This window comes from Pelobates fuscus, chromosome 3, assembly GCF_036172605.1.
Source record: "Pelobates fuscus isolate aPelFus1 chromosome 3, aPelFus1.pri, whole genome shotgun sequence".
Lineage (NCBI taxonomy): Eukaryota > Metazoa > Chordata > Amphibia > Anura > Pelobatidae > Pelobates > Pelobates fuscus.
The window spans coordinates 352,653,592-352,679,410 of NC_086319.1; the positions used below are offsets into that span (position 1 = coordinate 352,653,592).

Genomic DNA, 25,819 nt, shown 5'->3' on the forward strand with positions numbered 1-25,819 from the left:
ATGAAATTGCATATATAGAATCTGCGTAAAGTGATGTTAGTATCTATTTAGAGACAATTCCTAAAAACGTGCATGTTGAAATAAATGACTTCTTACATCTAACTTTCTAGTTTTAAAGCTGGCATCAACGTTCTGCTATGGAGTGCAAGAGTAGGTTTAACTAGAAACGTAGATTTAAGAATTAATTTATTTCAGCGTGCATGTTTTTAGGAATTGTCTCTAAATAGATACTAACGTCACTTTATGCAGTTTCTTAATGTGCAATTTCATCTAGCATGAACATAATCACATTTTCAAAACTTTAAAAACAGTAATTTCTCTCGCTGTGAACAGGATTTGAACCTGTGCGGGGAGACCCCATTGGATTTCGAATCCAACGCCTTAACCACTCGGCCATCACAGCTTTTCTGCTGCTCAGTTAATGTCACTTTTTTCCAGCAGTATCTTTTTTTTCGGAAGTAAATGCATGCTCATTGAGTAACACAAACATTACAGCTCAATTTAGTAGATATGATGCAAGGAATCTGTGGGTGCTTTATCCTGAAGTTTTTGTGAAGAAAATGTTGAGGCACTTTCCTAAAAAGTGAAGGTATCATGCAGCCAACAGCCCATCTTTTCATTTGCTGCTCACTTAATCCATACTAACCTATCCAACTCTAGAATGCAACAATAACGTGAACATGTCCATAAGTAAAAACCTACTCTTGCACTCCATAGCAGAACGTTGATGCCAGCTTTAAAACTAGAAATGTAGATGTAAGAAGTCATTTATTTCAACATGCACGTTTTTAGGAATTGTCTCTATATAGATACTAACATCACTTTACGCAGATTCTATATATGCAATTTCATCTAGCATAATCACATTTTCAACTTTAAAAACAGAAATCTATCTCGCTGTGAACAGGATTTGAACCTGTGCGGGGAGTTCCATTGGATTTCAAGTCCAACGCCTTAACCACTCGGCCATCACAGCCTGTTTTCTTTTGGGGTAATGTCACTCTTCTTTTTTTGTTGCGTTGGTGTGTCATTTATTGCCACAGATAGCAGAAGAATGTTTTGTATCAACATTAAGAGGAATAATCACATTTTCAACTTTAAAAACATACTCAATTTAGTAAACAACCATGTATTTGTGCAATTTAAGTGGATATTCTGCCGTTTTGAAAGAACAGCGTTGGTATGTGTGCTATGGGAAATATCTTTACACCAGTTTTCATGTTCAACATTTTCAAATTTCAAAACAATTCTTTTTCTCGCTGTGAACAGGATTTGAACCTGAAGTTATCCTGATATGTGTGCTATGGGAAATATCTTTACAACCATTTTCATGTTCAACATTTTCAAATCTCAAAACAATTCTATTTCTCGCTGTGAACAGGATTTGAACCTGAAGTTATCCTGGTATGTGTGCTATGGGAAATATCTTTACACCCGTTTTTTAAATTTCAAAACAATTCTATTTCTCGCTGTGAACAGAATTTCAACCTTAAGTTATCCTGAAAAAAATGTTGAGGCAATTTCCCAAAAAGTGAGGGTCTCAAGCAGCCAATATCCATAGGTAACAACCTAATCTTGCACTCCACAGCAGAATGTTGATGCCTGTTTTATAACTAGAAACGTAGATTTAAGAAGACATTTATTTCAGCGTGCATGTTTTGAAGAAGTGTCTCTGTTTTTAAAGTTGAAAATGTGATTATGCAAGATGAAATTGCATATATAGTATCTGCGTAAAGTGATGTTAGTATCTATTTAGAGACAATTCCTAAAAACGTGCATGTTGAAATAAATGACTTCTTACATCTAACTTTCTAGTTTTAAAGCTGGCATCAACGTTCTGCTATGGAGTGCAAGAGTAGGTTTAACTAGAAACGTAGATTTAAGAATTAATTTATTTCAGCGTGCATGTTTTTAGGAATTGTCTCAAAATAGATACTAACGTCACTTTATGCAGTTTCTTAATGTGCAATTTCATCTAGCATAATCACATTTTCAACTTTAAAAACAGAAATCTATCTTGCTGTGAACAGGATTTGAACCTGTGCGGGGAGACCCCAATGGATTTCAAGTCCAACGCCTTAACCACTCGGCCATCACAGCCTGTTTTCTTTTGGGGTAATGTCACTCTTCTTTTTTTGTTGCGTTGGTGTGTCATTTATTGCCACAGATAGCAGAAGAATGTTTTGTATCAACATTAAGAGGAATAATCACATTTTCAACTTTAAAAACATACTCAATTTAGTAAACAACCATGTATTTGTGCAATTTAAGTGGATATTCTGCCGTTTTGAAAGAACAGCGTTGGTATGTGTGCTATGGGAAATATCTTTACACCAGTTTTCATGTTCAACATTTTCAAATTTCAAAACAATTCTTTTTCTCGCTGTGAACAGGATTTGAACCTGAAGTTATCCTGATATGTGTGCTATGGGAAATATCTTTACAACCATTTTCATGTTCAACATTTTCAAATTTCAAAACAATTCTATTTCTCGCTGTGAACAGGATTTGAACCTGAAGTTATCCTGGTATGTGTGCTATGGGAAATATCTTTACACCCGTTTTTTAAATTTCAAAACAATTCTATTTCTCGCTGTGAACAGAATTTCAACCTTAAGTTATCCTGAAAAAAATGTTGAGGCAATTTCCCAAAAAGTGAGGGTCTCAAGCAGCCAATATCCATAGGTAACAACCTAATCTTGCACTCCACAGCAGAATGTTGATGCCTGTTTTATAACTAGAAACGTAGATTTAAGAAGACATTTATTTCAGCGTGCATGTTTTGAAGAAGTGTCTCTGTTTTTAAAGTTGAAAATGTGATTATGCAAGATGAAATTGCATATATAGAATCTGCGTAAAGTGATGTTAGTATCTATTTAGAGACAATTCCTAAAAACGTGCATGTTGAAATAAATGACTTCTTACATCTAACTTTCTAGTTTTAAAGCTGGCATCAACGTTCTGCTATGGAGTGCAAGAGTAGGTTTAACTAGAAACGTAGATTTAAGAATTAATTTATTTCAGCGTGCATGTTTTTAGGAATTGTCTCAAAATAGATACTAACGTCACTTTATGCAGTTTCTTAATGTGCAATTTCATCTAGCATGAACATAATCACATTTTCAAAACTTTAAAAACAGTAATTTCTCTCGCTGTGAACAGGATTTGAACCTGTGCGGGGAGACCCCATTGGATTTCAAATCCAACGCCTTAACCACTCGGCCATCACAGCTTTTCTGCTGCTCAGTTAATGTCACTTTTTTCCAGCAGTATCTTTTTTTTCGGAAGTAAATGCATGCTCATTGAGTAACACAAACATTACAGCTCAATTTAGTAGATATGATGCAAGGAATCTGTGGGTGCTTTATCCTGAAGTTTTTGTGAAGAAAATGTTGAGGCACTTTCCTAAAAAGTGAAGGTATCATGCAGCCAACAGCCCATCTTTTCATTTGCTGCTCACTTAATCCATACTAACCTATCCAACTCTAGAATGCAACAATAACGTGAACATGTCCATAAGTAAAAACCTACTCTTGCACTCCATAGCAGAACGTTGATGCCAGCTTTAAAACTAGAAATGTAGATGTAAGAAGTCATTTATTTCAACATGCACGTTTTTAGGAATTGTCTCTATATAGATACTAACATCACTTTACGCAGATTCTATATATGCAATTTCATCTAGCATAATCACATTTTCAACTTTAAAAACAGAAATCTATCTCGCTGTGAACAGGATTTGAACCTGTGCGGGGAGACCCCATTGGATTTCAAGCCCAACGCCTTAACCACTCGGCCATCACAGCCTGTTTTCTTTTGTGGTAATGTCACTCTTCTTTTTTTGTTGCGTTGGTGTGTCATTTATTGCCACAGATAGCAGAAGAATGTTTTGTATCAACATTAAGAGGAATAATCACATTTTCAACTTTAAAAACATACTCAATTTAGTAAACAACCATGTATTTGTGCAATTTAAGTGGATATTCTGCCGTTTTGAAAGAACAGCGTTGGTATGTGTGCTATGGGAAATATCTTTACACCAGTTTTCATGTTCAACATTTTCAAATTTCAAAACAATTCTTTTTCTCGCTGTGAACAGGATTTGAACCTGAAGTTATCCTGATATGTGTGCTATGGGAAATATCTTTACAACCATTTTCATGTTCAACATTTTCAAATTTCAAAACAATTCTATTTCTCGCTGTGAACAGGATTTGAACCTGAAGTTATCCTGGTATGTGTGCTATGGGAAATATCTTTACACCCGTTTTTTAAATTTCAAAACAATTCTATTTCTCGCTGTGAACAGAATTTCAACCTTAAGTTATCCTGAAAAAAATGTTGAGGCAATTTCCCAAAAAGTGAGGGTCTCAAGCAGCCAATATCCATAGGTAACAACCTAATCTTGCACTCCACAGCAGAATGTTGATGCCTGTTTTATAACTAGAAACGTAGATTTAAGAAGACATTTATTTCAGCGTGCATGTTTTGAAGAAGTGTCTCTGTTTTTAAAGTTGAAAATGTGATTATGCAAGATGAAATTGCATATATAGAATCTGCGTAAAGTGATGTTAGTATCTATTTAGAGACAATTCCTAAAAACGTGCATGTTGAAATAAATGACTTCTTACATCTAACTTTCTAGTTTTAAAGCTGGCATCAACGTTCTGCTATGGAGTGCAAGAGTAGGTTTAACTAGAAACGTAGATTTAAGAATTAATTTATTTCAGCGTGCATGTTTTTAGGAATTGTCTCTAAATAGATACTAACGTCACTTTATGCAGTTTCTTAATGTGCAATTTCATCTAGCATGAACATAATCACATTTTCAAAACTTTAAAAACAGTAATTTCTCTCGCTGTGAACAGGATTTGAACCTGTGCGGGGAGACCCCATTGGATTTCGAATCCAACGCCTTAACCACTCGGCCATCACAGCTTTTCTGCTGCTCAGTTAATGTCACTTTTTTCCAGCAGTATCTTTTTTTTCGGAAGTAAATGCATGCTCATTGAGTAACACAAACATTACAGCTCAATTTAGTAGATATGATGCAAGGAATCTGTGGGTGCTTTATCCTGAAGTTTTTGTGAAGAAAATGTTGAGGCACTTTCCTAAAAAGTGAAGGTATCATGCAGCCAACAGCCCATCTTTTCATTTGCTGCTCACTTAATCCATACTAACCTATCCAACTCTAGAATGCAACAATAACGTGAACATGTCCATAAGTAAAAACCTACTCTTGCACTCCATAGCAGAACGTTGATGCCAGCTTTAAAACTAGAAATGTAGATGTAAGAAGTCATTTATTTCAACATGCACGTTTTTAGGAATTGTCTCTATATAGATACTAACATCACTTTACGCAGATTCTATATATGCAATTTCATCTAGCATAATCACATTTTCAACTTTAAAAACAGAAATCTATCTCGCTGTGAACAGGATTTGAACCTGTGCGGGGAGACCCCATTGGATTTCAAGTCCAACGCCTTAACCACTCGGCCATCACAGCCTGTTTTCTTTTGGGGTAATGTCACTCTTCTTTTTTTGTTGCGTTGGTGTGTCATTTATTGCCACAGATAGCAGAAGAATGTTTTGTATCAACATTAAGAGGAATAATCACATTTTCAACTTTAAAAACATACTCAATTTAGTAAACAACCATGTATTTGTGCAATTTAAGTGGATATTCTGCCGTTTTGAAAGAACAGCGTTGGTATGTGTGCTATGGGAAATATCTTTACACCAGTTTTCATGTTCAACATTTTCAAATTTCAAAACAATTCTTTTTCTCGCTGTGAACAGGATTTGAACCTGAAGTTATCCTGATATGTGTGCTATGGGAAATATCTTTACAACCATTTTCATGTTCAACATTTTCAAATTTCAAAACAATTCTATTTCTCGCTGTGAACAGGATTTGAACCTGAAGTTATCCTGGTATGTGTGCTATGGGAAATATCTTTACACCCGTTTTTTAAATTTCAAAACAATTCTATTTCTCGCTGTGAACAGAATTTCAACCTTAAGTTATCCTGAAAAAAATGTTGAGGCAATTTCCCAAAAAGTGAGGGTCTCAAGCAGCCAATATCCATAGGTAACAACCTAATCTTGCACTCCACAGCAGAATGTTGATGCCTGTTTTATAACTAGAAACGTAGATTTAAGAAGACATTTATTTCAGCGTGCATGTTTTGAAGAAGTGTCTCTGTTTTTAAAGTTGAAAATGTGATTATGCAAGATGAAATTGCATATATAGAATCTGCGTAAAGTGATGTTAGTATCTATTTAGAGACAATTCCTAAAAACGTGCATGTTGAAATAAATGACTTCTTACATCTAACTTTCTAGTTTTAAAGCTGGCATCAACGTTCTGCTATGGAGTGCAAGAGTAGGTTTAACTAGAAACGTAGATTTAAGAATTAATTTATTTCAGCGTGCATGTTTTTAGGAATTGTCTCTAAATAGATACTAACGTCACTTTATGCAGTTTCTTAATGTGCAATTTCATCTAGCATGAACATAATCACATTTTCAAAACTTTAAAAACAGTAATTTCTCTCGCTGTGAACAGGATTTGAACCTGTGCGGGGAGACCCCATTGGATTTTGAATCCAACGCCTTAACCATATAGATACTAACATCACTTTACGCAGATTCTATATATGCAATTTCATCTAGCATAATCACATTTTCAACTTTAAAAACAGAAATCTATCTCGCTGTGAACAGGATTTGAACCTGTGCGGGGAGACCCCAATGGATTTCAAGTCCAACGCCTTAACCACTCGGCCATCACAGCCTGTTTTCTTTTGGGGTGATGTCACTCTTCTTTTTTTGTTGCGTTGGTGTGTCATTTATTGCCACAGATAGCAGAAGAATGTTTTGTATCAACATTAAGAGGAATAATCACATTTTCAACTTTAAAAACATACTCAATTTAGTAAACAACCATGTATTTGTGCAATTTAAGTGGATATTCTGCCGTTTTGAAAGAACAGCGTTGGTATGTGTGCTATGGGAAATATCTTTACACCAGTTTTCATGTTCAACATTTTCAAATTTCAAAACAATTCTTTTTCTCGCTGTGAACAGGATTTGAACCTGAAGTTATCCTGATATGTGTGCTATGGGAAATATCTTTACAACCATTTTCATGTTCAACATTTTCAAATTTCAAAACAATTCTATTTCTCGCTGTGAACAGGATTTGAACCTGAAGTTATCCTGGTATGTGTGCTATGGGAAATATCTTTACACCCGTTTTTTAAATTTCAAAACAATTCTATTTCTCGCTGTGAACAGAATTTCAACCTTAAGTTATCCTGAAAAAAATGTTGAGGCAATTTCCCAAAAAGTGAGGGTCTCAAGCAGCCAATATCCATAGGTAACAACCTAATCTTGCACTAATTAATTAATTAATTTATTTCAGCGTGCATGTTTTTAGGAATTGTCTCTAAATAGATACTAACGTCACTTTATGCAGTTTCTTAATGTGCAATTTCATCTAGCATGAACATAATCACATTTTCAAAACTTTAAAAACAGTAATTTCTCTCGCTGTGAACAGGATTTGAACCTGTGCGGGGAGACCCCATTGGATTTCGAATCCAACGCCTTAACCACTAGGCCATCACAGCTTTTCTGCTGCTCAGTTAATGTCACTTTTTTCCAGCAGTATCTTTTTTTTCGGAAGTAAATGCATGCTCATTGAGTAACACAAACATTACAGCTCAATTTAGTAGATATGATGCAAGGAATCTGTGGGTGCTTTATCCTGAAGTTTTTGTGAAGAAAATGTTGAGGCACTTTCCTAAAAAGTGAAGGTATCATGCAGCCAACAGCCCATCTTTTCATTTGCTGCTCACTTAATCCATACTAACCTATCCAACTCTAGAATGCAACAATAACGTGAACATGTCCATAAGTAAAAACCTACTCTTGCACTCCATAGCAGAACGTTGATGCCAGCTTTAAAACTAGAAATGTAGATGTAAGAAGTCATTTATTTCAACATGCACGTTTTTAGGAATTGTCTCTATATAGATACTAACATCACTTTACGCAGATTCTATATATGCAATTTCATCTAGCATAATCACATTTTCAACTTTAAAAACAGAAATCTATCTCGCTGTGAACAGGATTTGAACCTGTGCGGGGAGACCCCATTGGATTTCAAGTCCAACGCCTTAACCACTCGGCCATCACAGCCTGTTTTCTTTTGGGGTAATGTCACTCTTCTTTTTTTGTTGCGTTGGTGTGTCATTTATTGCCACAGATAGCAGAAGAATGTTTTGTATCAACATTAAGAGGAATAATCACATTTTCAACTTTAAAAACATACTCAATTTAGTAAACAACCATGTATTTGTGCAATTTAAGTGGATATTCTGCCGTTTTGAAAGAACAGCGTTGGTATGTGTGCTATGGGAAATATCTTTACACCAGTTTTCATGTTCAACATTTTCAAATTTCAAAACAATTCTTTTTCTCGCTGTGAACAGGATTTGAACCTGAAGTTATCCTGATATGTGTGCTATGGGAAATATCTTTACAACCATTTTCATGTTCAACATTTTCAAATTTCAAAACAATTCTATTTCTCGCTGTGAACAGGATTTGAACCTGAAGTTATCCTGGTATGTGTGCTATGGGAAATATCTTTACACCCGTTTTTTAAATTTCAAAACAATTCTATTTCTCGCTGTGAACAGAATTTCAACCTTAAGTTATCCTGAAAAAAATGTTGAGGCAATTTCCCAAAAAGTGAGGGTCTCAAGCAGCCAATATCCATAGGTAACAACCTAATCTTGCACTCCACAGCAGAATGTTGATGCCTGTTTTATAACTAGAAACGTAGATTTAAGAAGACATTTATTTCAGCGTGCATGTTTTGAAGAAGTGTCTCTGTTTTTAAAGTTGAAAATGTGATTATGCAAGATGAAATTGCATATATAGAATCTGCGTAAAGTGATGTTAGTATCTATTTAGAGACAATTCCTAAAAACGTGCATGTTGAAATAAATGACTTCTTACATCTAACTTTCTAGTTTTAAAGCTGGCATCAACGTTCTGCTATGGAGTGCAAGAGTAGGTTTAACTAGAAACGTAGATTTAAGAATTAATTTATTTCAGCGTGCATGTTTTTAGGAATTGTCTCTAAATAGATACTAACGTCACTTTATGCAGTTTCTTAATGTGCAATTTCATCTAGCATGAACATAATCACATTTTCAAAACTTTAAAAACAGTAATTTCTCTCGCTGTGAACAGGATTTGAACCTGTGCGGGGAGACCCCATTGGATTTCGAATCCAACGCCTTAACCACTCGGCCATCACAGCTTTTCTGCTGCTCAGTTAATGTCACTTTTTTCCAGCAGTATCTTTTTTTTCGGAAGTAAATGCATGCTCATTGAGTAACACAAACATTACAGCTCAATTTAGTAGATATGATGCAAGGAATCTGTGGGTGCTTTATCCTGAAGTTTTTGTGAAGAAAATGTTGAGGCACTTTCCTAAAAAGTGAAGGTATCATGCAGCCAACAGCCCATCTTTTCATTTGCTGCTCACTTAATCCATACTAACCTATCCAACTCTAGAATGCAACAATAACGTGAACATGTCCATAAGTAAAAACCTACTCTTGCACTCCATAGCAGAACGTTGATGCCAGCTTTAAAACTAGAAATGTAGATGTAAGAAGTCATTTATTTCAACATGCACGTTTTTAGGAATTGTCTCTATATAGATACTAACATCACTTTACGCAGATTCTATATATGCAATTTCATCTAGCATAATCACATTTTCAACTTTAAAAACAGAAATCTATCTCGCTGTGAACAGGATTTGAACCTGTGCGGGGAGACCCCATTGGATTTCAAGTCCAACGCCTTAACCACTCGGCCATCACAGCCTGTTTTCTTTTGGGGTAATGTCACTCTTCTTTTTTTGTTGCGTTGGTGTGTCATTTATTGCCACAGATAGCAGAAGAATGTTTTGTATCAACATTAAGAGGAATAATCACATTTTCAACTTTAAAAACATACTCAATTTAGTAAACAACCATGTATTTGTGCAATTTAAGTGGATATTCTGCCGTTTTGAAAGAACAGCGTTGGTATGTGTGCTATGGGAAATATCTTTACACCAGTTTTCATGTTCAACATTTTCAAATTTCAAAACAATTCTTTTTCTCGCTGTGAACAGGATTTGAACCTGAAGTTATCCTGATATGTGTGCTATGGGAAATATCTTTACAACCATTTTCATGTTCAACATTTTCAAATTTCAAAACAATTCTATTTCTCGCTGTGAACAGGATTTGAACCTGAAGTTATCCTGGTATGTGTGCTATGGGAAATATCTTTACACCCGTTTTTTAAATTTCAAAACAATTCTATTTCTCGCTGTGAACAGAATTTCAACCTTAAGTTATCCTGAAAAAAATGTTGAGGCAATTTCCCAAAAAGTGAGGGTCTCAAGCAGCCAATATCCATAGGTAACAACCTAATCTTGCACTCCACAGCAGAATGTTGATGCCTGTTTTATAACTAGAAACGTAGATTTAAGAAGACATTTATTTCAGCGTGCATGTTTTGAAGAAGTGTCTCTGTTTTTAAAGTTGAAAATGTGATTATGCAAGATGAAATTGCATATATAGAATCTGCGTAAAGTGATGTTAGTATCTATTTAGAGACAATTCCTAAAAACGTGCATGTTGAAATAAATGACTTCTTACATCTAACTTTCTAGTTTTAAAGCTGGCATCAACGTTCTGCTATGGAGTGCAAGAGTAGGTTTAACTAGAAACGTAGATTTAAGAATTAATTTATTTCAGCGTGCATGTTTTTAGGAATTGTCTCTAAATAGATACTAACGTCACTTTATGCAGTTTCTTAATGTGCAATTTCATCTAGCATGAACATAATCACATTTTCAAAACTTTAAAAACAGTAATTTCTCTCGCTGTGAACAGGATTTGAACCTGTGCGGGGAGACCCCATTGGATTTCGAATCCAACGCCTTAACCACTCGGCCATCACAGCTTTTCTGCTGCTCAGTTAATGTCACTTTTTTCCAGCAGTATCTTTTTTTTCGGAAGTAAATGCATGCTCATTGAGTAACACAAACATTACAGCTCAATTTAGTAGATATGATGCAAGGAATCTGTGGGTGCTTTATCCTGAAGTTTTTGTGAAGAAAATGTTGAGGCACTTTCCTAAAAAGTGAAGGTATCATGCAGCCAACAGCCCATCTTTTCATTTGCTGCTCACTTAATCCATACTAACCTATCCAACTCTAGAATGCAACAATAACGTGAACATGTCCATAAGTAAAAACCTACTCTTGCACTCCATAGCAGAACGTTGATGCCAGCTTTAAAACTAGAAATGTAGATGTAAGAAGTCATTTATTTCAACATGCACGTTTTTAGGAATTGTCTCTATATAGATACTAACATCACTTTACGCAGATTCTATATATGCAATTTCATCTAGCATAATCACATTTTCAACTTTAAAAACAGAAATCTATCTCGCTGTGAACAGGATTTGAACCTGTGCGGGGAGTTCCATTGGATTTCAAGTCCAACGCCTTAACCACTCGGCCATCACAGCCTGTTTTCTTTTGGGGTAATGTCACTCTTCTTTTTTTGTTGCGTTGGTGTGTCATTTATTGCCACAGATAGCAGAAGAATGTTTTGTATCAACATTAAGAGGAATAATCACATTTTCAACTTTAAAAACATACTCAATTTAGTAAACAACCATGTATTTGTGCAATTTAAGTGGATATTCTGCCGTTTTGAAAGAACAGCGTTGGTATGTGTGCTATGGGAAATATCTTTACACCAGTTTTCATGTTCAACATTTTCAAATTTCAAAACAATTCTTTTTCTCGCTGTGAACAGGATTTGAACCTGAAGTTATCCTGATATGTGTGCTATGGGAAATATCTTTACAACCATTTTCATGTTCAACATTTTCAAATCTCAAAACAATTCTATTTCTCGCTGTGAACAGGATTTGAACCTGAAGTTATCCTGGTATGTGTGCTATGGGAAATATCTTTACACCCGTTTTTTAAATTTCAAAACAATTCTATTTCTCGCTGTGAACAGAATTTCAACCTTAAGTTATCCTGAAAAAAATGTTGAGGCAATTTCCCAAAAAGTGAGGGTCTCAAGCAGCCAATATCCATAGGTAACAACCTAATCTTGCACTCCACAGCAGAATGTTGATGCCTGTTTTATAACTAGAAACGTAGATTTAAGAAGACATTTATTTCAGCGTGCATGTTTTGAAGAAGTGTCTCTGTTTTTAAAGTTGAAAATGTGATTATGCAAGATGAAATTGCATATATAGAATCTGCGTAAAGTGATGTTAGTATCTATTTAGAGACAATTCCTAAAAACGTGCATGTTGAAATAAATGACTTCTTACATCTAACTTTCTAGTTTTAAAGCTGGCATCAACGTTCTGCTATGGAGTGCAAGAGTAGGTTTAACTAGAAACGTAGATTTAAGAATTAATTTATTTCAGCGTGCATGTTTTTAGGAATTGTCTCAAAATAGATACTAACGTCACTTTATGCAGTTTCTTAATGTGCAATTTCATCTAGCATAATCACATTTTCAACTTTAAAAACAGAAATCTATCTTGCTGTGAACAGGATTTGAACCTGTGCGGGGAGACCCCAATGGATTTCAAGTCCAACGCCTTAACCACTCGGCCATCACAGCCTGTTTTCTTTTGGGGTAATGTCACTCTTCTTTTTTTGTTGCGTTGGTGTGTCATTTATTGCCACAGATAGCAGAAGAATGTTTTGTATCAACATTAAGAGGAATAATCACATTTTCAACTTTAAAAACATACTCAATTTAGTAAACAACCATGTATTTGTGCAATTTAAGTGGATATTCTGCCGTTTTGAAAGAACAGCGTTGGTATGTGTGCTATGGGAAATATCTTTACACCAGTTTTCATGTTCAACATTTTCAAATTTCAAAACAATTCTTTTTCTCGCTGTGAACAGGATTTGAACCTGAAGTTATCCTGATATGTGTGCTATGGGAAATATCTTTACAACCATTTTCATGTTCAACATTTTCAAATTTCAAAACAATTCTATTTCTCGCTGTGAACAGGATTTGAACCTGAAGTTATCCTGGTATGTGTGCTATGGGAAATATCTTTACACCCGTTTTTTAAATTTCAAAACAATTCTATTTCTCGCTGTGAACAGAATTTCAACCTTAAGTTATCCTGAAAAAAATGTTGAGGCAATTTCCCAAAAAGTGAGGGTCTCAAGCAGCCAATATCCATAGGTAACAACCTAATCTTGCACTCCACAGCAGAATGTTGATGCCTGTTTTATAACTAGAAACGTAGATTTAAGAAGACATTTATTTCAGCGTGCATGTTTTGAAGAAGTGTCTCTGTTTTTAAAGTTGAAAATGTGATTATGCAAGATGAAATGGCATATATAGAATCTGCGTAAAGTGATGTTAGTATCTATTTAGAGACAATTCCTAAAAACGTGCATGTTGAAATAAATGACTTCTTACATCTAACTTTCTAGTTTTAAAGCTGGCATCAACGTTCTGCTATGGAGTGCAAGAGTAGGTTTAACTAGAAACGTAGATTTAAGAATTAATTTATTTCAGCGTGCATGTTTTTAGGAATTGTCTCAAAATAGATACTAACGTCACTTTATGCAGTTTCTTAATGTGCAATTTCATCTAGCATGAACATAATCACATTTTCAAAACTTTAAAAACAGTAATTTCTCTCGCTGTGAACAGGATTTGAACCTGTGCGGGGAGACCCCATTGGATTTCAAATCCAACGCCTTAACCACTCGGCCATCACAGCTTTTCTGCTGCTCAGTTAATGTCACTTTTTTCCAGCAGTATCTTTTTTTTCGGAAGTAAATGCATGCTCATTGAGTAACACAAACATTACAGCTCAATTTAGTAGATATGATGCAAGGAATCTGTGGGTGCTTTATCCTGAAGTTTTTGTGAAGAAAATGTTGAGGCACTTTCCTAAAAAGTGAAGGTATCATGCAGCCAACAGCCCATCTTTTCATTTGCTGCTCACTTAATCCATACTAACCTATCCAACTCTAGAATGCAACAATAACGTGAACATGTCCATAAGTAAAAACCTACTCTTGCACTCCATAGCAGAACGTTGATGCCAGCTTTAAAACTAGAAATGTAGATGTAAGAAGTCATTTATTTCAACATGCACGTTTTTAGGAATTGTCTCTATATAGATACTAACATCACTTTACGCAGATTCTATATATGCAATTTCATCTAGCATAATCACATTTTCAACTCCTGTGAACAGGATTTGAACCTGAAGTTATCCTGATATGTGTGCTATGGGAAATATCTTTACAACCATTTTCATGTTCAACATTTTCAAATTTCAAAACAATTCTATTTCTCGCTGTGAACAGGATTGGAACCTGAAGTTATCCTGGTATGTGTGCTATGGGAAATATCTTTACACCCGTTTTTTAAATTTCAAAACAATTCTATTTCTCGCTGTGAACAGAATTTCAACCTTAAGTTATCCTGAAAAAAATGTTGAGGCAATTTCCCAAAAAGTGAGGGTCTCAAGCAGCCAATATCCATAGGTAACAACCTAATCTTGCACTCCACAGCAGAATGTTGATGCCTGTTTTATAACTAGAAACGTAGATTTAAGAAGACATTTATTTCAGCGTGCATGTTTTGAAGAAGTGTCTCTGTTTTTAAAGTTGAAAATGTGATTATGCAAGATGAAATTGCATATATAGAATCTGCGTAAAGTGATGTTAGTATCTATTTAGAGACAATTCCTAAAAACGTGCATGTTGAAATAAATGACTTCTTACATCTAACTTTCTAGTTTTAAAGCTGGCATCAACGTTCTGCTATGGAGTGCAAGAGTAGGTTTAACTAGAAACGTAGATTTAAGAATTAATTTATTTCAGCGTGCATGTTTTTAGGAATTGTCTCTAAATAGATACTAACGTCACTTTATGCAGTTTCTTAATGTGCAATTTCATCTAGCATGAACATAATCACATTTTCAAAACTTTAAAAACAGTAATTTCTCTCGCTGTGAACAGGATTTGAACCTGTGCGGGGAGACCCCATTGGATTTCGAATCCAACGCCTTAACCACTCGGCCATCACAGCTTTTCTGCTGCTCAGTTAATGTCACTTTTTTCCAGCAGTATCTTTTTTTCGGAAGTAAATGCATGCTCATTGAGTAACACAAACATTACAGCTCAATTTAGTAGATATGATGCAAGGAATCTGTGGGTGCTTTATCCTGAAGTTTTTGTGAAGAAAATGTTGAGGCACTTTCCTAAAAAGTGAAGGTATCATGCAGCCAACAGCCCATCTTTTCATTTGCTGCTCACTTAATCCATACTAACCTATCCAACTCTAGAATGCAACAATAACGTGAACATGTCCATAAGTAAAAACCTACTCTTGCACTCCATAGCAGAACGTTGATGCCAGCTTTAAAACTAGAAATGTAGATGTAAGAAGTCATTTATTTCAACATGCACGTTTTTAGGAATTGTCTCTATATAGATACTAACATCACTTTACGCAGATTCTATATATGCAATTTCATCTAGCATAATCAGATTTTCAACTTTAAAAACAGAAATCTATCTCGCTGTGAACAGGATTTGAACCTGTGCGGGGAGACCCCATTGGATTTCAAGTCCAACGCCTTAACCACTCGGCCATCACAGCCTGTTTTCTTTTGGGGTAATGTCACTCTTCTTTTTTTGTTGCGTTGGTGTGTCATTTATTGCCACAGATAGCAGAAGAATGTTTTGTATCAACATTAAGAGGAATAATCACATTTTCAACTTTAAAAACATACTCAATTTAGTAAACAACCATGTATTTGTGCAATTTAAGTGGATATTCTGCCGTTTTGAAAGAACAGCGTTGGTATGTGTGCTATGGGAAATATCTTTACACCAGTTTTCATGTTCAACATTTTCAAATTTCAAAACAATTCTTTTTCTCGCTGTGAACAGGATTTGAACCTGAAGTTATCCTGATATGTGTGCTATGGGAAATATCTTTACAACCATTTTCATGTTCAACATTTTCAAATTTCAAAACAATTCTATTTCTCGCTGTGAACAGGATTTGAACCTGAAGTTATCCTGGTATGTGTGCTATGGGAAATATCTTTACACCCGTTTTTTAAATTTCAAAACAATTCTATTTCTCGCTGTGAACAGAATTTCAACCTTAAGTTATCCTGAAAAAAATGTTGAGGCAATTTCCCAAAAAGTGAGGGTCTCAAGCAGCCAATATCCATAGGTAACAACCTAATCTTGCACTCCACAGCAGAATGTTGATGCCTGTTTTATAACTAGAAACGTAGATTTAAGAAGACATTTATTTCAGCGTGCATGTTTTGAAGAAGTGTCTCTGTTTTTAAAGTTGAAAATGTGATTATGCAAGATGAAATTGCATATATAGAATCTGCGTAAAGTGATGTTAGTATCTATTTAGAGACAATTCCTAAAAACGTGCATGTTGAAATAAATGACTTCTTACATCTAACTTTCTAGTTTTAAAGCTGGCAGAAATATCTTTACAACCATTTTCATGTTCAACATTTTCAAATTTCAAAACAATTCTATTTCTCGCTGTGAACAGGATTTGAACCTGAAGTTATCCTGGTATGTGTGCTATGGGAAATATCTTTACACCCGTTTTTTAAATTTCAAAACAATTCTATTTCTCGCTGTGAACAGAATTTCAACCTTAAGTTATCCTGAAAAAAATGTTGAGGCAATTTCCCAAAAAGTGAGGGTCTCAAGCAGCCAATATCCATAGGTAACAACCTAATCTTGCACTCCACAGCAGAATGTTGATGCCTGTTTTATAACTAGAAACGTAGATTTAAGAAGACATTTATTTCAGCGTGCATGTTTTGAAGAAGTGTCTCTGTTTTTAAAGTTGAAAATGTGATTATGCAAGATGAAATTGCATATATAGAATCTGCGTAAAGTGATGTTAGTATCTATTTAGAGACAATTCCTAAAAACGTGCATGTTGAAATAAATGACTTCTTACATCTAACTTTCTAGTTTTAAAGCTGGCATCAACGTTCTGCTATGGAGTGCAAGAGTAGGTTTAACTAGAAACGTAGATTTAAGAATTCATTTATTTCAGCGTGCATGTTTTTAGGAATTGTCTCTAAATAGATACTAACGTCACTTTATGCAGTTTCTTAATGTGCAATTTCATCTAGCATGAACATAATCACATTTTCAAAACTTTAAAAACAGTAATTTCTCTCGCTGTGAACAGGATTTGAACCTGTGCGGGGAGACCCCATTGGATTTTGAATCCAACGCCTTAACCATATAGATACTAACATCACTTTACGCAGATTCTATATATGCAATTTCATCTAGCATAATCACATTTTCAACTTTAAAAACAGAAATCTATCTCGCTGTGAACAGGATTTGAACCTGTGCGGGGAGACCCCAATGGATTTCAAGTCCAACGCCTTAACCACTCGGCCATCACAGCCTGTTTTCTTTTGGGGTGATGTCACTCTTCTTTTTTTGTTGCGTTGGTGTGTCATTTATTGCCACAGATAGCAGAAGAATGTTTTGTATCAACATTAAGAGGAATAATCACATTTTCAACTTTAAAAACATACTCAATTTAGTAAACAACCATGTATTTGTGCAATTTAAGTGGATATTCTGCCGTTTTGAAAGAACAGCGTTGGTATGTGTGCTATGGGAAATATCTTTACACCAGTTTTCATGTTCAACATTTTCAAATTTCAAAACAATTCTTTTTCTCGCTGTGAACAGGATTTGAACCTGAAGTTATCCTGATATGTGTGCTATGGGAAATATCTTTACAACCATTTTCATGTTCAACATTTTCAAATTTCAAAACAATTCTATTTCTCGCTGTGAACAGGATTTGAACCTGAAGTTATCCTGGTATGTGTGCTATGGGAAATATCTTTACACCCGTTTTTTAAATTTCAAAACAATTCTATTTCTCGCTGTGAACAGAATTTCAACCTTAAGTTATCCTGAAAAAAATGTTGAGGCAATTTCCCAAAAAGTGAGGGTCTCAAGCAGCCAATATCCATAGGTAACAACCTAATCTTGCACTAATTAATTAATTAATTTATTTCAGCGTGCATGTTTTTAGGAATTGTCTCTAAATAGATACTAACGTCACTTTATGCAGTTTCTTAATGTGCAATTTCATCTAGCATGAACATAATCACATTTTCAAAACTTTAAAAACAGTAATTTCTCTCGCTGTGAACAGGATTGGAACCTGTGCGGGGAGACCCCATTGGATTTCGAATCCAACGCCTTAACCACTAGGCCATCACAGCTTTTCTGCTGCTCAGTTAATGTCACTTTTTTCCAGCAGTATCTTTTTTTTCGGAAGTAAATGCATGCTCATTGAGTAACACAAACATTACAGCTCAATTTAGTAGATATGATGCAAGGAATCTGTGGGTGCTTTATCCTGAAGTTTTTGTGAAGAAAATGTTGAGGCACTTTCCTAAAAAGTGAAGGTATCATGCAGCCAACAGCCCATCTTTTCATTTGCTGCTCACTTAATCCATACTAACCTATCCAACTCTAGAATGCAACAATAACGTGAACATGTCCATAAGTAAAAACCTACTCTTGCACTCCATAGCAGAACGTTGATGCCAGCTTTAAAACTAGAAATGTAGATGTAAGAAGTCATTTATTTCAACATGCACGTTTTTAGGAATTGTCTCTATATAGATACTAACATCACTTTACGCAGATTCTATATATGCAATTTCATCTAGCATAATCACATTTTCAACTTTAAAAACAGAAATCTATCTCGCTGTGAACAGGATTTGAACCTGTGCGGGGAGACCCCAATGGATTTCAAGTCCAACGCCTTAACCACTCGGCCATCACAGCCTGTTTTCTTTTGGGGTGATGTCACTCTTCTTTTTTTGTTGCGTTGGTGTGTCATTTATTGCCACAGATAGCAGAAGAATGTTTTGTATCAACATTAAGAGGAATAATCACATTTTCAACTTTAAAAACATACTCAATTTAGTAAACAACCATGTATTTGTGCAATTTAAGTGGATATTCTGCCGTTTTGAAAGAACAGCGTTGGTATGTGTGCTATGGGAAATATCTTTACACCAGTTTTCATGTTCAACATTTTCAAATTTCAAAACAATTCTTTTTCTCGCTGTGAACAGGATTTGAACCTGAAGTTATCCTGATATGTGTGCTATGGGAAATATCTTTACAACCATTTTCATGTTCAACATTTTCAAATTTCAAAACAATTCTATTTCTCGCTGTGAACAGGATTTGAACCTGAAGTTATCCTGGTATGTGTGCTATGGGAAATATCTTTACACCCGTTTTTTAAATTTCAAAACAATTCTATTTCTCGCTGTGAACAGAATTTCAACCTTAAGTTATCCTGAAAAAAATGTTGAGGCAATTTCCCAAAAAGTGAGGGTCTCAAGCAGCCAATATCCATAGGTAACAACCTAATCTTGCACTCCACAGCAGAATGTTGATGCCTGTTTTATAACTAGAAACGTAGATTTAAGAAGACATTTATTTCAGCGTGCATGTTTTGAAGAAGTGTCTCTGTTTTTAAAGTTGAAAATGTGATTATGCAAGATGAAATTGCATATATAGAATCTGCGTAAAGTGATGTTAGTATCTATTTAGAGACAATTCCTAAAAACGTGCATGTTGAAATAAATGACTTCTTACATCTAACTTTCTAGTTTTAAAGCTGGCATCAACGTTCTGCTATGGAGTGCAAGAGTAGGTTTAACTAGAAACGTAGATTTAAGAATTAATTTATTTCAGCGTGCATGTTTTTAGGAATTGTCTCTAAATAGATACTAACGTCACTTTATGCAGTTTCTTAATGTGCAATTTCATCTAGCATGAACATAATCACATTTTCAAAACTTTAAAAACAGTAATTTCTCTCGCTGTGAACAGGATTTGAACCTGTGCGGGGAGACCCCATTGGATTTCGAATCCAACGCCTTAACCACTCGGCCATCACAGCTTTTCTGCTGCTCAGTTAATGTCACTTTTTTCCAGCAGTATCTTTTTTTTCGGAAGTAAATGCATGCTCATTGAGTAACACAAACATTACAGCTCAATTTAGTAGATATGATGCAAGGAATCTGTGGGTGCTTTATCCTGAAGTTTTTGTGAAGAAAATGTTGAGGCACTTTCCTAAAAAGTGAAGGTATCATGCAGCCAACAGCCCATCTTTTCATTTGCTGCTCACTTAATCCATACTAACCTATCCAACTCTAGAATGCAACAATAACGTGAACATGTCCATAAGTAAAAACCTACTCTTGCACTCCATAGCAGAACGTTGATGCCAGCTTTAAAACTAGAAATGTAGATGTAAGAAGTCATTTATTTCAACATGCACGTTTTTAGGAATTGTCTCTATATAGATACTAACATCACTTTACGCAGATTCTATATATGCAATTTCATCTAGCATAATCAGATTTTCAACTTTAAAAACAGAAATCTATCTCGCTGTGAACAGGATTTGAACCTGTGCGGGGAGACCCCATTGGATTTCAAGTCCAACGCCTTAACCACTCGGCCATCACAGCCTGTTTTCTTTTGGGGTAATGTCACTCTTCTTTTTTTGTTGCGTTGGTGTGTCATTTATTGCCACAGATAGCAGAAGAATGTTTTGTATCAACATTAAGAGGAATAATCACATTTTCAACTTTAAAAACATACTCAATTTAGTAAACAACCATGTATTTGTGCAATTTAAGTGGATATTCTGCCGTTTTGAAAGAACAGCGTTGGTATGTGTGCTATGGGAAATATCTTTACACCAGTTTTCATGTTCAACATTTTCAAATTTCAAAACAATTCTTTTTCTCGCTGTGAACAGGATTTGAACCTGAAGTTATCCTGATATGTGTGCTATGGGAAATATCTTTACAACCATTTTCATGTTCAACATTTTCAAATTTCAAAACAATTCTATTTCTCGCTGTGAACAGGATTTGAACCTGAAGTTATCCTGGTATGTGTGCTATGGGAAATATCTTTACACCCGTTTTTTAAATTTCAAAACAATTCTATTTCTCGCTGTGAACAGAATTTCAACCTTAAGTTATCCTGAAAAAAATGTTGAGGCAATTTCCCAAAAAGTGAGGGTCTCAAGCAGCCAATATCCATAGGTAACAACCTAATCTTGCACTCCACAGCAGAATGTTGATGCCTGTTTTATAACTAGAAACGTAGATTTAAGAAGACATTTATTTCAGCGTGCATGTTTTGAAGAAGTGTCTCTGTTTTTAAAGTTGAAAATGTGATTATGCAAGATGAAATTGCATATATAGAATCTGCGTAAAGTGATGTTAGTATCTATTTAGAGACAATTCCTAAAAACGTGCATGTTGAAATAAATGACTTCTTACATCTAACTTTCTAGTTTTAAAGCTGGCATCAACGTTCTGCTATGGAGTGCAAGAGTAGGTTTAACTAGAAACGTAGATTTAAGAATTAATTTATTTCAGCGTGCATGTTTTTAGGAATTGTCTCTAAATAGATACTAACGTCACTTTATGCAGTTTCTTAATGTGCAATTTCATCTAGCATGAACATAATCACATTTTCAAAACTTTAAAAACAGTAATTTCTCTCGCTGTGAACAGGATTTGAACCTGTGCGGGGAGACCCCATTGGATTTCGAATCCAACGCCTTAACCACTCAGCCATCACAGCTTTTCTACTGCTTAGTTAATGTCACTTTTTTCCAGCAGTATCTTTTTTTCGGAAGTAAATGCATGCTCATTGAGTAACACAAACATTACAGCTCAATTTAGTAGATATGATGCAAGGAATCTGTGGGTGCTTTATCCTGAAGTTTTTGTGAAGAAAATGTTGAGGCACTTTCCTAAAAAGTGAAGGTATCATGCAGCCAACAGCCCATCTTTTCATTTGCTGCTCACTTAATCCATACTAACCTATCCAACTCTAGAATGCAACAATAACGTGAACATGTCCATAAGTAAAAACCTACTCTTGCACTCCATAGCAGAACGTTGATGCCAGCTTTAAAACTAGAAATGTAGATGTAAGAAGTCATTTATTTCAACATGCACGTTTTTAGGAATTGTCTCTATATAGATACTAACATCACTTTACGCAGATTCTATATATGCAATTTCATCTAGCATAATCACATTTTCAACTTTAAAAACAGAAATCTATCTCGCTGTGATCAGGATTTGAACCTGTGCGGGGAGACCCCATTGGATTTCAAGTCCAACGCCTTAACCACTCGGCCATCACAGCCTGTTTTCTTTTGGGGTAATGTCACTCTTCTTTTTTTGTTGCGTTGGTGTGTCATTTATTGCCACAGATAGCAGAAGAATGTTTTGTATCAACATTAAGAGGAATAATCACATTTTCAACTTTAAAAACATACTCAATTTAGTAAACAACCATGTATTTGTGCAATTTAAGTGGATATTCTGCCGTTTTGAAAGAACAGCGTTGGTATGTGTGCTATGGGAAATATCTTTACACCAGTTTTCATGTTCAACATTTTCAAATTTCAAAACAATTCTTTTTCTCGCTGTGAACAGGATTTGAACCTGAAGTTATCCTGATATGTGTGCTATGGGAAATATCTTTACAACCATTTTCATGTTCAACATTTTCAAATTTCAAAACAATTCTATTTCTCGCTGTGAACAGGATTTGAACCTGAAGTTATCCTGGTATGTGTGCTATGGGAAATATCTTTACACCCGTTTTTTAAATTTCAAAACAATTCTATTTCTCGCTGTGAACAGAATTTCAACCTTAAGTTATCCTGAAAAAAATGTTGAGGCAATTTCCCAAAAAGTGAGGGTCTCAAGCAGCCAATATCCATAGGTAACAACCTAATCTTGCACTCCACAGCAGAATGTTGATGCCTGTTTTATAACTAGAAACGTAGATTTAAGAAGACATTTATTTCAGCGTGCATGTTTTGAAGAAGTGTCTCTGTTTTTAAAGTTGAAAATGTGATTATGCAAGATGAAATTGCATATATAGAATCTGCGTAAAGTGATGTTAGTATCTATTTAGAGACAATTCCTAAAAACGTGCATGTTGAAATAAATGACTTCTTACATCTAACTTTCTAGTTTTAAAGCTGGCATCAACGTTCTGCTATGGAGTGCAAGAGTAGGTTTAACTAGAAACGTAGATTTAATAATTAATTTATTTCAGCGTGCATGTTTTTAGGAATTGTCTCTAAATAGATACTAACGTCACTTTATGCAGTTTCTTAATGTGCAATTTCATCTAGCATGAACATAATCACATTTTCAAAACTTTAAAAACAGTAATTTCTCTCGCTGTGAACAGGATTTGAACCTGTGCGGGGAGACCCCATTGGATTTCGAATCCAACGCCTTAACCACTCGGCCATCACAGCTTTTCTGCTGCTTAGTTAATGTCACTTTTTTCCAGCAGTATCTTTTTTTCGGAAGTAAATGCATGCTCATTGAGTAACACAAACATTACAGCTCAATTTAGTAGATATGATGCAAGGAATCTGTGGGTGCTTTATCCTGAAGTTTTTGTGAAGAAAATGTTGAGGCACTTTCCTAAAAAGTCAAGGTATCATGCAGCCAACAGCCCATCTTTTCATTTGCTGCTCACTTAATCCATACTAACCTATCCAACTCTAGAATGCAACAATAACGTGAACATGTCCATAAGTAAAAACCTACTCTTGCACTCCATAGCAGAACGTTGATGCCAGCTTTAAAACTAGAAATGTAGATGTAAGAAGTCATTTATTTCAACATGCACGTTTTTAGGAATTGTCTCTATATAGATACTAACATCACTTTACGCAGATTCTATATATGCAATTTCATCTAGCATAATCACATTTTCAACTTTAAAAACAGAAATCTATCTCGCTGTGATCAGGATTTGAACCTGTGCGGGGAGACCCCATTGGATTTCAAGTCCAACGCCTTAACCACTCGGCCATCACAGCCTGTTTTCTTTTGGGGTGATGTCACTCTTCTTTTTTTGTTGCGTTGGTGTGTCATTTATTGCCACAGATAGCAGAAGAATGTTTTGTATCAACATTAAGAGGAATAATCACATTTTCAACTTTAAAAACATACTCAATTTAGTAAACAACCATGTATTTGTGCAATTTAAGTGGATATTCTGCCGTTTTGAAAGAACAGCGTTGGTATGTGTGCTATGGGAAATATCTTTACACCAGTTTTCATGTTCAACATTTTCAAATTTCAAAACAATTCTTTTTCTCGCTGTGAACAGGATTTGAACCTGAAGTTATCCTGATATGTGTGCTATGGGAAATATCTTTACAACCATTTTCATGTTCAACATTTTCAAATTTCAAAACAATTCTATTTCTCGCTGTGAACAGGATTTGAACCTGAAGTTATCCTGGTATGTGTGCTATGGGAAATATCTTTACACCCGTTTTTTAAATTTCAAAACAATTCTATTTCTCGCTGTGAACAGAATTTCAACCTTAAGTTATCCTGAAAAAAATGTTGAGGCAATTTCCCAAAAAGTGAGGGTCTCAAGCAGCCAATATCCATAGGTAACAACCTAATCTTGCACTCCACAGCAGAATGTTGATGCCTGTTTTATAACTAGAAACGTAGATTTAAGAAGACATTTATTTCAGCGTGCATGTTTTGAAGAAGTGTCTCTGTTTTTAAAGTTGAAAATGTGATTATGCAAGATGAAATTGCATATATAGAATCTGCGTAAAGTGATGTTAGTATCTATTTAGAGACAATTCCTAAAAACGTGCATGTTGAAATAAATGACTTCTTACATCTAACTTTCTAGTTTTAAAGCTGGCATCAACGTTCTGCTATGGAGTGCAAGAGTAGGTTTAACTAGAAACGTAGATTTAAGAATTAATTTATTTCAGCGTGCATGTTTTTAGGAATTGTCTCTAACTAGATACTAACGTCACTTTATGCAGTTTCTTAATGTGCAATTTCATCTAGCATGAACATAATCACATTTTCAAAACTTTAAAAACAGTAATTTCTCTCACTGTGAACAGGATTTGAACCTGTGCGGGGAGACCCCATTGGATTTCGAATCCAACGCCTTAACCACTCGGCCATCACAGCTTTTCTGCTGCTCAGTTAATGTCACTTTTTTCCAGCAGTATCTTTTTTTTCGGAAGTAAATGCATGCTCATTGAGTAACACAAACATTACAGCTCAATTTAGTAGATATGATGCAAGGAATCTGTGGGTGCTTTATCCTGAAGTTTTTGTGAAGAAAATGTTGAGGCACTTTCCTAAAAAGTGAAGGTATCATGCAGCCAACAGCCCATCTTTTCATTTGCTGCTCACTTAATCCATACTAACCTATCCAACTCTAGAATGCAACAATAACGTGAACATGTCCATAAGTAAAAACCTACTCTTGCACTCCATAGCAGAACGTTGATGCCAGCTTTAAAACTAGAAATGTAGATGTAAGAAGTCATTTATTTCAACATGCACGTTTTTAGGAATTGTCTCTATATAGATACTAACATCACTTTTCATTTGCTGCTCACTTAATCCATACTCACTTAATCCATACTAACCTATCCAACTCTAGAATGCAACAATAACGTGAACATGTCCATAAGTAAAAACCTACTCTTGCACTCCATAGCAGAACGTTGATGCCAGCTTTAAAACTAGAAAT

General features: G+C 35.1%; 26 non-coding genes across 26 annotated transcripts; all 26 read right to left on the reverse strand.

Annotated features, from left to right (window-relative positions):
• Positions 1–321: 321 nt before the first annotated feature.
• On the reverse strand, positions 322–403 carry TRNAS-CGA (transfer RNA serine (anticodon CGA)). Its single transcript has one exon. It is a non-coding gene; the product is annotated as a tRNA-Ser (tRNA).
• A 1,615-nt stretch (positions 404–2,018) lies between these two features.
• On the reverse strand, positions 2,019–2,100 carry TRNAS-UGA (transfer RNA serine (anticodon UGA)). The gene has a single exon. It is a non-coding gene; the product is annotated as a tRNA-Ser (tRNA).
• A 1,050-nt stretch (positions 2,101–3,150) lies between these two features.
• Positions 3,151–3,232, reverse strand: TRNAS-UGA (transfer RNA serine (anticodon UGA)). Its single transcript has one exon. It is a non-coding gene; the product is annotated as a tRNA-Ser (tRNA).
• Positions 3,233–3,724: 492 nt separating this feature from the next.
• Positions 3,725–3,806, reverse strand: TRNAS-UGA (transfer RNA serine (anticodon UGA)). Its single transcript has one exon. It is a non-coding gene; the product is annotated as a tRNA-Ser (tRNA).
• Positions 3,807–4,856: 1,050 nt separating this feature from the next.
• Positions 4,857–4,938, reverse strand: TRNAS-CGA (transfer RNA serine (anticodon CGA)). Its single transcript has one exon. It is a non-coding gene; the product is annotated as a tRNA-Ser (tRNA).
• A 492-nt stretch (positions 4,939–5,430) lies between these two features.
• On the reverse strand, positions 5,431–5,512 carry TRNAS-UGA (transfer RNA serine (anticodon UGA)). The gene has a single exon. It is a non-coding gene; the product is annotated as a tRNA-Ser (tRNA).
• Positions 5,513–6,720: 1,208 nt separating this feature from the next.
• TRNAS-UGA (transfer RNA serine (anticodon UGA)) lies at positions 6,721–6,802 on the reverse strand. The gene has a single exon. It is a non-coding gene; the product is annotated as a tRNA-Ser (tRNA).
• Positions 6,803–7,558: 756 nt separating this feature from the next.
• Positions 7,559–7,640, reverse strand: TRNAS-CGA (transfer RNA serine (anticodon CGA)). Its single transcript has one exon. It is a non-coding gene; the product is annotated as a tRNA-Ser (tRNA).
• A 492-nt stretch (positions 7,641–8,132) lies between these two features.
• Positions 8,133–8,214, reverse strand: TRNAS-UGA (transfer RNA serine (anticodon UGA)). The gene has a single exon. It is a non-coding gene; the product is annotated as a tRNA-Ser (tRNA).
• A 1,050-nt stretch (positions 8,215–9,264) lies between these two features.
• TRNAS-CGA (transfer RNA serine (anticodon CGA)) lies at positions 9,265–9,346 on the reverse strand. Its single transcript has one exon. It is a non-coding gene; the product is annotated as a tRNA-Ser (tRNA).
• Positions 9,347–9,838: 492 nt separating this feature from the next.
• TRNAS-UGA (transfer RNA serine (anticodon UGA)) lies at positions 9,839–9,920 on the reverse strand. The gene has a single exon. It is a non-coding gene; the product is annotated as a tRNA-Ser (tRNA).
• A 1,050-nt stretch (positions 9,921–10,970) lies between these two features.
• TRNAS-CGA (transfer RNA serine (anticodon CGA)) lies at positions 10,971–11,052 on the reverse strand. The gene has a single exon. It is a non-coding gene; the product is annotated as a tRNA-Ser (tRNA).
• A 1,615-nt stretch (positions 11,053–12,667) lies between these two features.
• On the reverse strand, positions 12,668–12,749 carry TRNAS-UGA (transfer RNA serine (anticodon UGA)). The gene has a single exon. It is a non-coding gene; the product is annotated as a tRNA-Ser (tRNA).
• Positions 12,750–13,799: 1,050 nt separating this feature from the next.
• TRNAS-UGA (transfer RNA serine (anticodon UGA)) lies at positions 13,800–13,881 on the reverse strand. The gene has a single exon. It is a non-coding gene; the product is annotated as a tRNA-Ser (tRNA).
• A 1,240-nt stretch (positions 13,882–15,121) lies between these two features.
• Positions 15,122–15,203, reverse strand: TRNAS-CGA (transfer RNA serine (anticodon CGA)). Its single transcript has one exon. It is a non-coding gene; the product is annotated as a tRNA-Ser (tRNA).
• A 491-nt stretch (positions 15,204–15,694) lies between these two features.
• On the reverse strand, positions 15,695–15,776 carry TRNAS-UGA (transfer RNA serine (anticodon UGA)). The gene has a single exon. It is a non-coding gene; the product is annotated as a tRNA-Ser (tRNA).
• Positions 15,777–17,506: 1,730 nt separating this feature from the next.
• Positions 17,507–17,588, reverse strand: TRNAS-UGA (transfer RNA serine (anticodon UGA)). The gene has a single exon. It is a non-coding gene; the product is annotated as a tRNA-Ser (tRNA).
• Positions 17,589–18,344: 756 nt separating this feature from the next.
• Positions 18,345–18,426, reverse strand: TRNAS-CGA (transfer RNA serine (anticodon CGA)). Its single transcript has one exon. It is a non-coding gene; the product is annotated as a tRNA-Ser (tRNA).
• Positions 18,427–18,918: 492 nt separating this feature from the next.
• On the reverse strand, positions 18,919–19,000 carry TRNAS-UGA (transfer RNA serine (anticodon UGA)). Its single transcript has one exon. It is a non-coding gene; the product is annotated as a tRNA-Ser (tRNA).
• Positions 19,001–20,050: 1,050 nt separating this feature from the next.
• TRNAS-CGA (transfer RNA serine (anticodon CGA)) lies at positions 20,051–20,132 on the reverse strand. The gene has a single exon. It is a non-coding gene; the product is annotated as a tRNA-Ser (tRNA).
• Positions 20,133–20,624: 492 nt separating this feature from the next.
• Positions 20,625–20,706, reverse strand: TRNAS-UGA (transfer RNA serine (anticodon UGA)). The gene has a single exon. It is a non-coding gene; the product is annotated as a tRNA-Ser (tRNA).
• A 1,050-nt stretch (positions 20,707–21,756) lies between these two features.
• TRNAS-CGA (transfer RNA serine (anticodon CGA)) lies at positions 21,757–21,838 on the reverse strand. The gene has a single exon. It is a non-coding gene; the product is annotated as a tRNA-Ser (tRNA).
• A 491-nt stretch (positions 21,839–22,329) lies between these two features.
• TRNAS-UGA (transfer RNA serine (anticodon UGA)) lies at positions 22,330–22,411 on the reverse strand. Its single transcript has one exon. It is a non-coding gene; the product is annotated as a tRNA-Ser (tRNA).
• A 1,050-nt stretch (positions 22,412–23,461) lies between these two features.
• TRNAS-CGA (transfer RNA serine (anticodon CGA)) lies at positions 23,462–23,543 on the reverse strand. Its single transcript has one exon. It is a non-coding gene; the product is annotated as a tRNA-Ser (tRNA).
• A 491-nt stretch (positions 23,544–24,034) lies between these two features.
• Positions 24,035–24,116, reverse strand: TRNAS-UGA (transfer RNA serine (anticodon UGA)). Its single transcript has one exon. It is a non-coding gene; the product is annotated as a tRNA-Ser (tRNA).
• Positions 24,117–25,166: 1,050 nt separating this feature from the next.
• Positions 25,167–25,248, reverse strand: TRNAS-CGA (transfer RNA serine (anticodon CGA)). The gene has a single exon. It is a non-coding gene; the product is annotated as a tRNA-Ser (tRNA).
• Positions 25,249–25,819: the final 571 nt, after the last annotated feature.